Here is a 15,250-nt window from a genome sequence, read left to right on the forward strand (position 1 = left end):
TTTGCAAGGTGAAGACACACAGTTGCTTCTGTTTCTAAAATTATGGTCACACTCCTCTTCATTAGGGGGCTTCCTTACTCCATGCCCTGCAATGTGGCCATGCAATGAGGCTGGGCCCCCACCCTCAAAGGGCTCAGAGTCAAGTGGGACAGGCAGGTAAGCAGAGAGTGACGTGTTTTCTAACTGCTAATGGAGACACCACAAAGAACTGTGGCGCTCCTGAGGACAGAGACCTCTGGCATTCTAGAAGCTGCTCTTCAATAACTGCCTCCTGGGCCCCAGAGAGTCCCATTCATAGCACATCACCTTGACCTATTTGCCACCACAGAAAAAAGGGGGAAGGAAGGAGGGGAGGGACGCCACACCAATCATACACAGCAGCCCACAATGCAGCATTGATGCTCTGTACCTGCTGCACAAGGCACCCGTTGTGGGAAGGACACAATGGCTGCCCAGGCACCTGTTATCAGATGGTCCACTCCTGTTCTCCAGCCTCTGGGTTGTCAAGGGCAGATGTGCAATCAGCTCTGGCTACATGTTAACAGCTTTCCAGCCAGCCAGAGAGACAGGAGAGGAAGACCTGCAGTACCTGTTGTCTACTGAAAGGAGAAGAAAATGAAGAGCAGGTGGAGGCCAGATCCGTCACGTGGCTTTTCCACCTCTACCTCCAGCTTTCCTTGAATCACAGAAGAAACAGTCAATTAAAAATGTCTGCCACTCTGAGTATTCAAACCTTCATTACAATAGAAGCTGATGAAAAACAGGTTCCCTACAAGGTTCAAAAGGAGGAGGATATATTTCTACAGCACGGACCACATATTAACTGAGGTGAAAATTTTGTTAGGAGAAACTGTGGCTCCTATAAAATTCTATACATTGCAATGACTGATATTGGACCCAAATACCGTTTGGTTCACACATGCTTAATCTTAAACATTTAAAATGACATTCGAGGGCTGTGATTGTGGCTGAGCAGTACGGCACTCGCCTAGCATGGGCGGGACCCAGGTTCGATCCTCAGCACCACATAAAAATAAAGGCATTGTGTTGTGTCCATCTTCACCTAAAAGATTTAAATAAATAAATAAAATGCCATTCAAATAACTCATTAAACTCAGCTGGGAGATGTGATTTTCAAATTGACTTTAATAACTCATAACACGTTCCTAAAGAAGTCACTGTGGCTATGAGACCTTGAGACCACAGCTGTCCTGTGCAGGGCCTGTTCCCCTTTCTCGTCTCCTCCCATTAGGGGTGGGTGAGTGCTCAGAAGCCTGGCTGACTCCTCCACCTCTGCCTCACTCTAGCCACCTCCTCTCTTGACAAAGACCTTCTCCTTCCTTGGCTCCTTTATATAATTCAAGCCCCCATGTTTTATTCCCTATTCAAAGTCTCTATTCACTGTTGCATTTTGTATTATCTCTATGGCGTGTCTCTCTCTCCTTCCTTAACCTCTCCCTCTACACACACACACACACACACACACACACAATTCAACCATCAGGTTTACTTAAAACCCCAAAAGTTGAAAGAGCCCACCCACCCAGCCCCCTGATTCTGAAGGAGAGCTGGAGAGGCTGGCGGCCTGGGCAGCCACAGGGAAGAGAGCTATGGGAGCAGAACACCCATGCTGCTTTAACCCCTGTGGGCAGACGCTGAAGACAAACCCCCGAGAGGACGGAGCCAGGGCAGCCTGCCTAGGCCTAAATGCCAACGGCTCTGGGGAGACTATTAACTCTGTGTCTCTGTGCCCAGCACTTCTGAATGTTTGCCATATGAATGGTTCCATCTCAGGCCCCCCAAAGAGTAACTAATTCAAAGGAATGTCTGGCCAGAAGAAAAAGAAAAGCTGCACAGTAACACTGTGTTAGGAACTGTGTCAGAGGGCCTGGCACTGGGGTTCTCTTGCACCAGGACCATTCGTCTCCACTGTTTTTTCAGGACTACCTCACTGTCGGCAATAGCTGTATAGTTTCTTTGCTCCACCCCCCCCACGCCCCCACCCCGGGGCACATTTAAATATGCAGACTGGAGGAGGAGGAGAAGATGGAATTCAGTGGTGCAGATGCCAGGAGACCATGCCACCAGTGTGTGGGCCCGCCCCTCCCAGCACAACCCACTGGCTGGCATCTAGATAGTGGGCTACAGGCAGCTGGGGAGGGTGCCCAAGGGGAGGGCAGGCGGGATGCAGCAGGGTGCAGAGGCGGCCCTGGTCACATACTTCAGATTTTTACACAACAGAGTAGCCTGGGTCATATATAATCTTTGCTTTTTCAGAATTTTGAACTATATGGTAGAAAACTAATCTGAATCATTCACTCCTCACATATTTTTCTTGTACTTATTTGGTAGGGTTATATCTCCCTTAAACATGTACATAAATTTCTTAAAACTAAATTAGAAATATACAATGAACATAAGATAACACAAATTTAAATTTCATTTCAAATTATGTCAGAAGCAACAATTCCTTTAAGAATCCTCCCCACATTCCTGGTTCATTTTTTAAGATTTTTTTATTTTTGTTGCTGTTTTAGTTGTAGATGGACACAAAACCTTTACCTTAGTTGTTTATTTTTATGTGGTGCTGAAGATCGAACCTAGTGCCTCACATGGGCCAGGCAAGTGCTCTGCCACTGAGCCGCAGCTCCTGGTTCTTTCTTAAGATTTCCTTTAGAGAGCACATCAAACACCAATCACACTTGAGAAGAGGGCCCACACCCACTGCCGCGTGCTTTCAGGCTGCCCGGATCCCAGCAGATCATTAACATACATCACTGTGTACACTTGTATTTTTAAGTAACAATGAAACTTTACAAGCTAAATAACTACCCTTGCTTCATGATTTTTCTCATAAACACACTCATACATACTTTCTCACCCAAGTCATATTCACACATATCTAAAACCATTTGAGTAAACTGGACACATCACGACCACCTCTTCTCCAAATACTGTGCTGTTATTTCCTAATAAGGACACGCTTCAGATGATGACGATACAATGATCGAAATCAGGACATTCACCAGAGACACAGACTGACTAAGTCTGTATGAAACTCCGATAACCATCCCTGAAACGCGCACTTTGCAACTCATCACAACCTGGCATCACCAGCTGGATTTTTTTGGTCATGTCTCTTCCATCTCCTTTAATCTGGAACAACTCAGCTTTGTCCTTCATGACAATGTCACTGCTGAAGCCTGGCACTTGGTCCCTTGGGCGTTCAGTCAGTCTCAAGCTCCTGGGTTGTGCATAGTTGGCAGGACCACCTCAGGAGCGACACCGGGAGGCACAGAATACCACCTATAACTCTGACATGGGCAGACTCTGAGGTGTCCGGCTGCTCGTGCCTGTTTGAGCCTTCCTTGTGAACACACGCAGGACCTGTGATGTGCCTCTAGCCAACAGGATGCAGCGTGTGACTTTGGTAGGTGAACTGCAGCTTCTAGTGCCAGAGTCGCCTTACCAGCTGCTGTGGGGGAAAGATGGCCATGGGGGAACCAGCATGGTGGGAACAGCACACGATGAAGCTGTCAGTCCTACAGCCACAGGAAGGGAACGTGGCCAACAAGCTCAGGAGCCAAACAGCAGGAAGAGGACCCTTCCCCAGCTGAACCTTCGGACAATCCAGCCCAGCTGACCCCAGGATTCCAGGCTCAGGGGACCCTGAGCAGAGGACCCAGCCAGCCAGGCCCAGCTTCCTGACTCACAGAAGCAACAAGATGACAAATATATGCTTGTTTTAAGCTTCCAATTTGGTGGCAAAATTGTTTTAAGTCAATAGAAAACTAATTGTCATGTGGTCCTTAGGATTTGTCATTCCAATGCTCAAGCCCTTGGGGTCAATCCACAGCACCAAAACAAGCAACTCATACTGCCACGTCACACTAAACACAGTCTGACAAAGGAAAGAGGAAATTTTTAAGACATTTTGGAGACACAGCCACGCTCTAAAGACAGCCATGACTCTGTAGACCATAAGCTAAACAGGAAAGTACAACAGTAAAAGCCCTCAAGCCACAGTCTTCCAGTTTCTGTATCCAAAACCAGCAGGAATTAGGGACCAGGCAGAGGAGGAGATGCCGAATCCAGTCTAGTGTGCAAGGCAGGGGAAGAAACCGAAGAGGCCACTGCTGCATAGACCAGTATGTGCACAGGACAGGACCCACACCACCAGCAGAGTGCCAAGGGTCCACACCCAGCGATGCAGGAAGTCCTTTCATGGCTGTCAGGAGCTGAAGAACTGCTGCAGCTGTAGGTAAAACTGTTTTGCTTTTCTGGACAAATTCCATATTTTTCATCATATTTTCAATGAGGTCAGTGACCCCCAAGTGGTAAAGGCTCCCTGCCCTAACATATGTGTGAGCTGACACCACGTAAACCACACGATGGCCACACAATGGCCTGCAGGGTTTGCCGCACTGTGTTTTCTTACATTCTTATTTCTTCAAAAGTGTGCATGCCCACTATGTGCCAGGCAGCACACACAATAGAAAGAGCAGAGAACATACACACACTGTGCGTACGTGTGCTAAGGGAAGGGGACAGCTTAGGTCAGGTCAGATGGTGCTCCTCTGCTCACACCCAGTTCATAGAAGCACTATTCACAACAGCCAAGATGGGAAGCAAGAAATCCTTCATCAGCGGGTGAACAGGTAAACAGAACGCAGTGTACACATAAAATGGATTATGACTCAGCCTTCAAAAAGAAGGAACTGCGCCCTGTGCTCCAGCTCCGAGGAACCTGGAAGATATCAGCCAAGCTAAACAAACACCACACAAGCCCACCCTGGGAGTCACCTGCAATGGCCCATCAGAGGCAGCAGAGAGGCTGCTGTCAGGAAAGGGGACAGGGAGAAGGGCAGAGAGTTTCAGGTTTGCCAAATGAAAAAGTTCTGGAGTTCTGTGGCATACCATGTGGATGTACTTAACACCAACAAAAAGTACATTAAAAGTGGTTAAGATGGTAAGTATCACGTGCTTTTTACCACAATTTCTAAAAAGGTAAACTTTTATCACCTTATGTTATGCCAGCAGACCCCCATGGAGGACAGGCGAACACCCAGACAAGAAGTAGGCAGCGGGAGCAGAGCTCTGGACTGTGATGACAGTCCCGATAGCAGTCCCTCACCATCACCAGCTACTGAAACGAGATCATCTTCTGGTCAACCTGTTCCAGGGTAAAGTGGGTGGGTCCTGTGGAACCATGACTGTGCCTCCAGTCTCCACGCTCCTCAGAGAGCACACCACAGACCTGCCCCTGGCACTGCCCACTGCCTCCCATCACACTGCCTTCCTCCTTGGGACACTCAGACTCCCTCCCACCACACACCTTTGGCACCTGCCACTTCTTCTGCCTGTCTTCCTCTCTCACTCCATTCAGATCTCTGCTCAAAAATCACCTCAAAAAGAGGCCCTCCTGGGGCGAGGGGGCTGGGTTGGGGCTCAGTGGACGAGTGTTCGCCTAGCGCATGTGAGGCCCTGGGCTTGATCCTCAGCACCACATAAAAATATATACATAAAACAAAGGTATTGTGTCCAACTACACCTAAAAACTATGTATTAAAAACAACAAAAGGGCTGGGGATGTGGCTCAAGTGGTAGCGCGCTCGCCTGGCATGCGTGCGCCCCGGGTTCGATCCTCAGCACCACATACAAACAAAGATGTTGTGTCCGCCAAAAAACTAAAAAATAAATATTAAAATTCTCTCTCTCTAAAATAAATAAAGGCGTTGTGTCCATCTACACCTAATAAATAAATAAAATTTAAAAAAATAAAAATAAAAATAAAAACAACAAAAAAGAGGCCTTCCCTTCTAAAACAAAAGTGAGAAAATAGAATCAAGAGGGACCCTCTCTCTTATGTTATGGAGTCACGCTCCACTCCTCATCCTTCTGTTCTTTACAGCACTTACTGGGACCCCACATTTAACAGACACTCGTCTGTGTGTTCCCCACAAACACTAGGGTGCAAACCAGGCAAGCAGAGGCCTTTTCAGTTTTGTTAACTGACAAACCTCAAGGCCTAGCAGGAGGTATGCTCCCTGCAAAGAAAGGAAGCATGTGTATTTAGTTTCTGCTCTCTTTGCAGAAAGAAGGGAAAGAAAGAAAAGAGAGAACAAAAGAAGAGGGAAAGAGGGGAGAGAGGAAGAAAGGGAGATGGGAGAAGGAAAAGGAGAGAAAGAAAAAGGAGAGGATAGCGTCTGACCAACCATCTAGGGCTGCTCCCTGGCCCAGCTCCTTCCCAGACTGCTCACCTGCCTAAAGTTAGCAAATTATTTTTTTCCCTTTAATTATCTGATTTGTATACTTAGCAATGCTAATGTTCCCTTTTATTAGTACTATACACATAATTAAAAAGCTGCTTTTCCCTCATACCTGCTGAACAACAGAATAAAAGATAATTTTGTTGGGACATGAAATCTGCTTTTTACTTAGCTCAAGATAAGTGCAAATTTCAGAGAATATTCCATCAACTGGGAAGCCATGCCCTGTTCAATCTGGGACCTGCAGCTCCCCGCTCCTGCGGCAGTTTTGTTCACTAATAAACCTCAAGGCCAAATTTGTATTTGGTAACCACACATCTTTCCTCGAGTTCAAAGCCAGCCTCAGCAATGGCGAGGCACTAAGCAATTCAGTGAGACCCTGTCTCTGAATAAAATACAAAACAGGACTGGGGGCGGGGGCTGGGGCTGGGGCTCAGCAGCAGAGCACTCGCCTAGCATATGTGAAGCCCTGTGCTCGATCCTCAGCACCACATAAAAATAAATAAATAAAGGTATTGTGTCCAACAACAATTAAAAAATAAATATTTTTTAAAAAGGGCTGGGGATGTGGCTCGGTGGTTGAATGCCCCTGAGTTCAATTCCCTATATCAAAAAAAAAAGGGGGGAGGGGAGTGATATACAGTGTGCTACAGAGCTAATATTGACTTATGAAGAGCCAAACTGGCAAATGTTCAGGAATCCTGCAAGCTCACTAACTAGACTGCAACTGTCCAGGTGGGAGTACTACTTACACCACAGAAATCCGCATGTGGGGAGTGGCTGTGCAGTGCAGCCAGGTGACCAGCATGCCAGCTTCAACCAGTTAAGTCAGTCTCCTGTTTTCCTCTTGCCACCACCCTGGTGAGAAGGGCTGGCATAATGTCTCTTCTCTTCCTGACAGCTCCATGCTCCACCAAGGAGGAGGAGTGCAGTCTATTCCAGTCATACCTGAGACCTATTTCCAGAATTTTCTTCTGCAGGATCAAAAGGGAGTTCTACCTTCCCCACTTCTACCATCGATGACCTCATCGTCTTACTTGCTCTCAGAACACTCTGTCTGTGTCCCAACTGATATGAGTCAGTACAGAAGCTGCATGCTCCCTCCCACTGCCACATAGATCTTCACGGCCAGCAAAATATGATGCTATTCATACAGTGGAATATTCAAAGACACGACACCAAAACTGAGCAATGATGAAAGAAACTGAACCTTAGCTCACCAAAGTTAAAAACCCAGGTGCTTCCACAAACATCATCAAGAAAGCAGAAGGAAAACCCACAGACTGGGAGAAAATATTTGCAAATCATACATTTTTCAAGGGCTTGTTTCCACAACATGTGAAGAACTCTTGCAACTCAATAATAAAAAGAGAAATAACCACTTTAAAAATGGGCCAAAAATCTGAATAGATATTTTTACAAGGAAGATATATGAATGGTCAATAAGCATGTGAAAACATGCTCAACCTCATTAATCATCAGGAAAAATGTCAAATGAAACTATTTGACATACTACTTCATACTCTGTAGGATGATTGGAATGAAAACATCAGGTAATAATGGGTTGGCAAGGATGTGAGGAATCAGAACTCACACTGCTGGTGGTAATGTCGGGAGATGGAGGTACTGTGGAAAAGAATCTTGGAGCAAGCTGAAAAAGTTAATACATGGAGTTCCATGTTTAACCACAAATTGTTCTTCTAAATACATGCCCAAGAGAGAAGAAACATAAGTCAACACAAAACTTTGTGTATAGCAGCATTATTCAGAACAGCTAAAAAGTAGGAACAAATCAAATTTCCATTAATAGATAAATGGGTAACAAAATATGATGCTATTCATACAGTGGACTATTCAGCAATAAAATGGTACTGGATACCAACACATCCTCTAACATGAAGGAACACTGAGCCCCCTGCCAAGAGGCAGAAACAAGACAGGAAGGACCACACGTTATGCGAAGTGTCCAGCTACTTACAGGAAATGTCCAGCACAGGCAAATCTACACAAACACAAAGTAGGCAGTGGGGGCTGAGACTGGAGAGTGAAGGACCAGAGAAGACAAAGGGTACTGAGCCCCTCCTGAGGTGATAAGGATGTTCTGAAGTTGACTGCAGTAATATCTCTATGGTTATCTTTAAGATTGCTGATTTGGTTAAATAAATACTTATAGGGTTTGTAACTAACATTTTTATAAAGCTGATAAAAAATTAAGAAATACTATCATCAAAAAAAACTAGGTAATAATCCCAAATAAATTATCTAACTTTACTGACAATGGGGGTTTTTAAGCTGTATTTTATGGCATCTGCTAACTCCATAAAATTTCTACCAGCCTGAGGGAAGACACCGAGACACACAGTGCCCGGAGGCAGACACTCTTGGTCAGTCTCCAGTAGCTGACCTGTCCACCACTCACTCCCCGGTCCATCCCACAGCTGAGCTCCACTCCCTAGGTCACCAGTGCATCTCTGCCATTCTGACATGGGTGCGCAGTGAACTTACCATGTCAGCTGTGGCAGCTTGGACAACTGCACTCCTGAGATCACAATAACGATCTGGACAAATAATGCATATACTGGTGACATGAGCATACACGAACACCCCACAAAGAACAGGCAGACAATGTGAAGAGTGGACATCAAAAGAAGAGTGACCCTGATGACTTCAGACTGAAGAGGAGATGTCCTGTCTTAGTACGAGTGGTCAGTCCCAGCACCAGCTTGTCCTCCCCTCCGGCCCCGGTGCTCTCAGCACACCACAGCATGGCTACCCACTTCAGTCTCCAAGATGATGGTGTCCTCTGCCTAGAAACCTCCCTCAGGTACCTAAGCTCCTCCTCTCAGCCTGGCTATCTCCTTGAAGCCAAGTTGGTCTTTTTATGCAAAAAGTCCCTGAGGGTGGTACCTGATATGTGCTCAATGTAACATGGTCATCATATAGATGGGAAGCGAGGCCTGGGACACCCTGAGCAGCCATGACCCTAAATGGTAGGGTAAACGTCACCCTACTGTTTCCTTTTACCTTTCTGTGCCATTTTAATTTTTACAACTCTACAAATGAATAAAGGTACTTTGAGAAAAGAAACAGAAATCTGGTCCTGTCAGCACTGTATTATATATGCTAAAAAATCCTCAAGTTGAAAGTTATCAAACACATTTTGCCTTTTCATCAAGGTAGATGACATGGCCCCCTGATAGGGCAAGTGACTGAGAAAACCTTTTACTCCTTATCCAACTACTGAGAGATGTTTAAGTACAGAAACCTGTTTAATGTATAGTAACTATGGATAATTATAAAATGCTTCCTTGCAGATAAACATTTTTGGTTTTCCTGAAATCCTTTGCCAAACATAGATATACAATTTTCATCTGTCTTTGGATACAGTAAAAGTCACACAAAGAAACACTACTTATACAAGTTCTGTATCCTGTGGTCCAATCAGGTGCCCCCATCAGCCATTAACCAAGGCAGGCGCCTTCGGGGCAAACCACTGCACTTAGAGGAAACAAGCTGTTCACCCTTGAAAAGACCATTCTTTTCATTTCAGCTAAAACTCCTAGGAAACCTTTGGGAGCCAATCAGGGTCACTGAAGCACTCCAACTCATTCTTTTTGGAACCTAGCATCAACTTGCTCAGAAGTGCTCCTGTCCACCATCCTTCCTTTTGAACATGTGCTCTATGATGCTAAGCTGAGCAAGCCCAGGAACCTCTGCCATCTTTTTCCTGAACTGTGACTTCAAACTGGACATGCTCAGAAATGTGCCCTGCCACATGCTTTCCTGCGTGCACACACAGAGGCTTGCCAAACAAAATATCCATGCTTCCTTTCTTTGGAGTGATCATACCTGCTATGGGTAGTCTTTCCCCACTCTTGTCTCCCAGCTGTCACCAAGATATGACTGCACTGCCTTTGTTTACACCTGACATAGACATCTATCTCCGACACTGTCACCCAGATAGGCCATTTTAGTAGTAAACATACCTGGGTGGGGAAGGGGAGGTCACTATCACAATGCCCTGTCTGTGTCTACAGGAAACCTGAGTGGAGACTGTCTACTCAGCACACCAGTGCCCCTCTACCAATCTCTATGAGAACCGACAATCAGAAATGGCAATTCACACATGAATGCAATTTTCTCTGAGGAAATACACCAATTTTAAATTACAAATTAACGTCAGCCAAATGGCAATACGAATGCCAACACATTGGGGGGGGTCGTTTGGGGGAGGGGGTAGGAAGTAGAATGTGAGCATTCCTTCCCACTCCTTTTAGCCTGTGGACCAAGGAGGAGGGAGGATGTGATGTTGTTACCAGGAGTTCCCAGAGCTTATTCTTTTCATCCTTTTGGTGGCATATCACCATTTTAACTTGTTGTGGTCTAATTCCATTTATCAACTGTTCAACTTAAGTTTAAGACAGACAAAGCCTTGTGCTAAAAAGGGTAGACTTGAGAGCATTTCTCCATTTGTTTCTGCTAGCTATTCCAATTATTTTGTATCAAATGCTATTTTAACAGTCACACAGTATGCCAGTCATGGTGGCCCACACCTATAACCTCAGTGGCTTGGGAGGCTGAAGCAGGAAGATTGCAAGTTCAAAGCCAGCCTCAGCAAATCAGCAAGTCCCTAAGTAACTACAGAGACCCTGTCTCTAAATTAAAAAAAAAAAAAAAAAGGCCCAGGGATGCAGCTCAGTGGTTAAGTGCCCCTGGGTTCAATCCCTGGTACCACCAAAAAAAAGGGGGAGGGTCAAAGTAAACAGCCTCATTCAAATACAACTCAAGTTGTATACACATGCAAATACTTTTACAAAAAAATATCATACACTTCTCTCAAGTTAGATTTTTCAGTTGCTTATAAAATTAACTAAGGGTGGTACCATGTCAAAAGAAACAATATGTATGGAGGCCAGAGTGCAATGGGCAGGTTGAGCCAGAGACAAAGTGAACATTTTAAAACATCATATTCTGCATCACAGCAACCTCCACGTACCACCTCTAGGCTGCTCAGGAAACAAACAAAAAATCATATAGTCCAATTTGGGTTAAAAACTATCCACAACCAGGGCAAGGATTGTGGCTCAGCAGTAGAGCGCTCGCCTAGCACGGGCGGGACCCGGGTTCGATCCTCCCTGCACCACATAAAAATAAAGGCATTGTGTTGTGTCCATCTACACCTAAAAAAAAAAAAAACTATCCACAACCAAAATAGAGTAAGTCCAAGACACTAACTCTAATGTATTTCTTGCCTCATTTCCAAGATATCTGGGTTTTCCCCAAAGCAGACCAATTCTAGGTCCAACTTCCCAGGAGATTCTAATATATAGGACAGTTCTTGAATCATTCTTGAGTAATTCAGAAGCAGACCATTGTGCAAACTCTGTACCCACCCAACTTGTGGATTGAAGGTCCGCGGACAGCACTACAGCCTCACAGGTTGGTTAGGTTTAGCCGTCCCTGGTCAGGGTACACACAGGGTGAGGAGACGCAGACCACGCACTGTTCTCCTCGGGGCCCTAATTACCAGCACAATACAGATGTCCACACTACAGATGCGCGCGTGCACACACACACATACACACATGCTGAGCAAAGGAAAGCGTAGAGTAGACGAGAGTGGTTCTGCAACTTGTTTAGCCTCTCTATACCTTAGCTTCCAACTCTAAAATACCAATAATAATAGCAGCCATCTCATAAATTTGTTATGAGAATTAATTAATGTCTCTAATAGTGCCTGGCATTGAGAAAGCTCTAGTGTTTTTTTAAAGATGCACGCAGGAATAAAGCAAAATAAATACTTATGCACAGTATATATGAACTCTACTTTAAAGATATAAGTATAATTTTTTAAAATAGTTTCCTTCAGTAAAGTTTAAATTTTTCTGCTATAATACAAATTAAAATAATTTCTACTGAAAGTTCACTTAAATCAGCTCTATCAAGACTACAGTAAATGGGCTGGGGATGTGGCTCAAGAGGTAGTGCACTCGCCTGGCATGTGTGCAGCCCGGGTTCGATCCTCAGCACCACATACAAAGATGCTGTGTCTGCCAAAAACTAAAAAATAAATATCAAAAATTATCTCTCTCTCTCTCTTTAAAAAAAAAAAAAAAAAGACTACAGTAATGATAAAAGTTAATCTAACTTTATGTAATACATTAACCTATTCCACTTAAAATATAGCTAATCTGCCAGGGGAACAGCAGGGTTGTTCTAGTTATTCATTTAACCTTCTTTCCTATTAAAGGGAAAGGCCTCTGAATGCTACATAATTAGTGGTAGTTAATGGAAGACAGGAATGTAATGAAATCCAGAAAACTTAAAAAAAAAAAAAAAAAAAGAAAGTCTCAGTTTAAATACTTGAAAATTCAAATCAGTTATGTCTTAGTAATTTTAAGTACTCAACAATTTTTCTTCAAAGTTTATAATCCATAAAAACTATTTAAATAATGGCAGAAGGAAAAACTTATAAAATGTGGGTAAAAGCTCCTAATCTGGGTCAGAACTGTTTCCTTGACAGGCAGGCCAAGTACAGGTCAGTCATTCCCAGTTTATAAGTCACCAGCCTGAACTGGCAGCCACAGGAGGGAGAAGTATGGGCCATTCTGTTTAAATTACATGTCCTCCTCAGAGCTATAAGGACAGCATGCACATCAGAGGTCACCACAGGCTTGGAGGAGCAGGCTTGGGGGGGAGGGCACTGGGGGGGGGGAGGGCACTGGGGGGGGGGGAGGGCACTGGGGGGGGGGGGAGGGTGGTGTCAACAAATGAATGCATTTGCAACACTGTAAAACTAAAAGGAGTGAATTTCACTGTGCATAAAAATGGGGGGATGGGGGAAAAAGTATGGAAAAATTGCCTATTAAAAATTTTTAAAAAGGAAGTAGATCCTTAAGAAGAAGTCACATGAAAGATTTCCCTTCACAAGTTCAAATACAGGAACATGAGAGCATAATGCAGTACACTGGAAACATCCTTCCAGTGGGCTGGGGTGAGGCTCAGTGGCAGAGCCCTACTGAGCACATGCAAAGTCGAGGTTCCATCCCCAGCATTGCCAAAAAAAAAAAAAAATCCAAACCGTGACAAATGTGGCAAAATTCTTGATTGCAATAAACATTAGCTAATCTTAAGGCAAAAGAACTTGTTAACTGAATGCCTGCATAGTCATATTAAAAAGAGAATTATGAGTAAAACTAGGAAACAATTACTAACATTTTTATGTACCACAAAAACCACTAAAATAAACACACTTGAACACTTGAAATTAGTGTCCATTTCAACTATGCTGTCTTGATGAGGGTACTGAAGCCCCAGAAAGATACAGGGCCTCCTTTTTCACCAGCGGGCTGCTCAAGAAGCAGGACCTTCGGCTCCCTCCAGAAAACCTCGTTGCATAATAGCAATCACAAGCTGCACTCCTCGGCCAGGCCGGGCAGGGCTCTGCCCTCAGCTCACCACCAGGAAGAATCCCAAGGTGGGGGCACACCCTGAAGCCCCAGCCACCATCTGCACAAGCCCTAGCCACTGTCCACACAGCAAGCCTGCCAAGCACAGGGGCTTCAAACCTCTGTCCTCACTAGAAAACTACTCAGGAGCCCCGAGGGCCCCGCAGTGCCCAAGCCTGTCTCCTCTCTACAGAGGCCACTGGCCAGAATCTGCAAGGGGTGTCCTGGCTCTCCAGGGCCTGCAGAGGGTTCCCTCATCCTGTTCCTCGGAGAAAGAGCTTCTGCAAGGGCACATTACCCAGCAGCTGTCAAACCTTTTGGTTTTAGGAGACCTTTATACTCTAAAAAAAAATCACCAAGGACTCCAGAGAGTTTCTGTTTATGTGGGCTACAATCTAACATTTACTGTGTTTGAAATAAAGAAATTTTAAGAATATCATTAGTTCATTTAAACCCCATAACATATTAATATAAATACATTTTCATTTAAAAAAATATTTTCCAAAAAATCAAGAAGGGCTATACTGTTCCACATTTTGCAAAACACTCTGATGCTGGGCTCATAACAGGCAGCAGACCTCGGGCTGGCTCCTGCAGTCAGTCTAGCCATCACGGCTACCCAGAATCAGTCATTGAAAGCCCATGGCACACTCTGGAGGATGAAGACAAAAGGCAAATAACGTCCGAAAGTACTCTGAAAATGGTCTTAACCTTGCAGATCCCCAGAAAGGGTCTCAGGGACCCTGTGGTCCTGCTCCCACCACTGCCCCTCTCATCCACCCTGGGGGCTGCTTCAACAGGTAATCAGGCTCCACCTGGAAGTCAGTCTCACATTCTCCCCTCCCCCCAAAGGCACATCTTCCCTAACCACAAAACAACCCAAGAACATCTCCTCTCAGGTCCCAAAACTTCTTAAAAGTGTAGTTCCTACAGCCTCACTGCCCCTCCCTGTTAGTATTTTAATTACTAAAAAGTAATACATAGAGGCATTTATTTTTCTTTAAAAAACTCAAACAATATAAGCAACCATCCACCATCCCAATCTCCTCTCCAGAGGGAACTGTCACCTACTTTACCCAGAACCTACTTTTTAAACCAGATTGAACTTTCCATTTTCCTATAATTTGCCCTCTTCCCTCAACAGTTATTTTAAAAATTCTGCTTAGGCTCATTCCTTCTGGTGACCTAATTTACCAGTGAGGAAATAGGAGGAGTGAGCCATCCTGTGCAGAGGCAGCAACGCTACAGCCAGCTGGTTCTGTCCAAGGACGGGGCCTTGTACACATGGCCACACCACATCACCAAGTGTAGGCAAGTGCCAGAAACTCCCTGGTCTTCACTGTGACAGAGCCTTCAAGTTTGGGAAACATCTGCTCACATAAGGCGATGATCTCTCTTAAGTTCCACACGCTAGGAAGTCACTAAGGATTGTCATTAATGCTTTACAGGTAAGAGAGACAAAGTTCTGAGAGAAAAAAAAAAAAAACACTTGCTCAAAATTGTACTCCTAGAAAGATGCACACCCAGAAACCA

The 15,250-nt window shown here is 44.8% G+C and overlaps 1 protein-coding gene across 5 annotated transcripts in view; it reads right to left on the reverse strand.

Annotated features, from left to right (window-relative positions):
- Spire1 (spire type actin nucleation factor 1) overlaps window positions 1-15,250 on the reverse strand; it is a 133,333-nt gene that overhangs the window by 95,918 nt on the left and 22,165 nt on the right. The gene's annotated exons all lie outside the window — the stretch shown is intronic.

Source organism: Marmota monax, unplaced genomic scaffold, assembly GCF_021218885.2.
Source record: "Marmota monax isolate L192 unplaced genomic scaffold, Marmota_monax_Labrador192_F-V1.1 WCK01_AAM20220418_F8-fsc00180, whole genome shotgun sequence".
Lineage (NCBI taxonomy): Eukaryota > Metazoa > Chordata > Mammalia > Rodentia > Sciuridae > Marmota > Marmota monax.